General features: G+C 41.3%; 1 protein-coding gene across 1 annotated transcript in view; it reads left to right on the top strand.

Annotated features, from left to right (window-relative positions):
• The window catches only part of LOC102865910 (extended synaptotagmin-2-like), a 183,440-nt gene that overhangs the window by 158,768 nt on the left and 22,648 nt on the right, over positions 1 to 2,024 (top strand). The window lies entirely within an intron of this gene.

The following is a 2,024-nucleotide window of genomic DNA, read 5'->3' as shown; positions in this document are numbered from 1 at the left end:
CAGAGACAGTGTGATTGGCACAGGACAGAGCGGAGTTTAGGGCTGTTGTACATAGGGTCGCTATGAGTCGCAGGCGACTCGACGGCACATACAACAACAACAACATTCTATAGATGTTTGCTCAGCTTTTTGAATATATATTCTCTCTTTGTTCATTATGCCTGTGAAGTTTTCTTCTATTAATTCTTCCACAACTTTTTTGGTGACTCTACTTGCTTCTTCCTATTCTGGGATTCCGATGACGTACATGTTATTTCTCTTGTTGATGTCCTACATTATTTTTAGATTTTGTTCTTTTTTCTTCCTTTTTGATTCTGCTTTTGGTTCTAGCAGATGAGTGGTGAAAATTCTATCTTCTGTTTCACTGGCTCTGTGTTCCATCTCTGCAATTCTGTTCATGTGTCACTCCATCATGTTGACAGCATCTGAAACATTAGATCTCATATTTTGAATTGTGATTTCTTGGTTTTTTTTCCCAGATCCTCTCATGCCTCGTTTGTTTTTTCTGCTTTGTTTTGGATTGCTTTTTTAGTTTTGGGTTGCTTTTTTTTTTGCTTGAGGTGTCCTGTAATTCTTCAAGTTTGTCTTTCACCCATTGAAAATATTCAATCATTGCTCTTTTAAATTTTGTGTCAGAAATTCCCATCAGACTTTCTGGCTGCAGGAAATCCATTGATACTCGGTCGGTTTTGGGGAGTGACATCTTGCTTTGGGTTTGTGTAGGGTATGAGGTAGCCTGCTTTGTACACAACATTGCTGTGGAACAGTTTTTCATGCCTGAGGCAATAGCAGGTTCTTGATCTGAAGTCAGCGTTCCAGAAGACGGAGGAGGGGGTGCGGGCAGCTACCCTGCATTTTTTTTTGCTCTGAGCTTCTGACCCAAGGGAAGATCTTTTTTTCAGTTTAGGGCTTGTGAAAGCAGCCTCTTCTATCAGACAATTATTGCAGCTAGGCCAGTCCAAAGCACACCGAACTTGAAAAGATGCAAGCCAGAGCATGGAGACATGTACATGACAGGCATGCACACTGATGCTCACTGGGTGATGTGCGTGCAGATGCTCACAAGGTGGGCATGCACAGGAACCTGAATAGAAAACCATGAAGCCTTGGTTTTCCCTTAGTGAACTAGGTCTGCCGCCTCCCTCAGGCTCCAGCTGTCTCAATCCATTCTGCTTGAGCTTGAGCTTGAGCAGTCTCACCTGGTCTAAACAGCAGTGTATCCCAAGAAGTACTTCACTCAAGTTCCAGGTGTCTGGCTCGCTCCTGGCAGCTTGCTCCCAGCGGCTCACTTGAGGTATGGTGTCTCTTCAGGTCCAGCGTCACTCTGGGTCCGGCGACGCGTGATACATTGCAGTCTTGCTCTTTAAACCTATACTTTCTACCACCATAATTCTGGTATATAACTTTTAATCCTTTTTTATTCTTAACATTATTTTATAAACATTTTCTATTGTATTCACAATAATTTCAGTTGCTTTATAATATTCCTTTGAGTTGCTCTTCTATAGCTTACCTAGTTATCCCCTATTGTAGACTGTTTGGACTGTCAGTATTATGTGAAACACAGGGATTAAATTCCAAGGAGCAAGCTTATTCATTCAAAGACTTCAAAAACATTTTTAGACTTGTGATATATACTGCCCTTTAGCTTTGAGAAGTAAGTATCCCAATTGACATTGACTGCCCCAGTGTAGGAGTTTTTCTTTTTCCCCCCATACAATCAGGGAGAAAATTTTATTTGTGTAGTATACTTATTTAGTAGGTATAAAACATTTCTTGTTAGTTGCCATAATGTCTGTTCCAGCTCATGGCAATCCCTTGTGCATTGACATATTTCAGCTAACAGATGCTGCCCTGGATGTGCTCACCAAGTTGTGCCAAGAAATCTCGAGAACAACCGCTTGGCCAACTGACTGGAAGAGATCTATATTTGTTCCTATCCCAAAGAAAGGTGACCCATCAGAGTGTGGAAACTATAGAACAATACCACTGATTTCACTTGCAAGCAAGATTTTACTGAAGAT

The sequence above is a fragment of the Elephantulus edwardii genome, unplaced genomic scaffold (assembly GCF_000299155.1).
Source record: "Elephantulus edwardii isolate Elephantulus edwardi_28Jun2011 unplaced genomic scaffold, EleEdw1.0 scaffold00060, whole genome shotgun sequence".
NCBI classification, from domain to species: Eukaryota; Metazoa; Chordata; class Mammalia; order Macroscelidea; family Macroscelididae; genus Elephantulus; species Elephantulus edwardii.
Note: the sequence above shows the minus strand (reverse complement) of the source record. Positions and strands in the feature narration are given on the sequence as shown.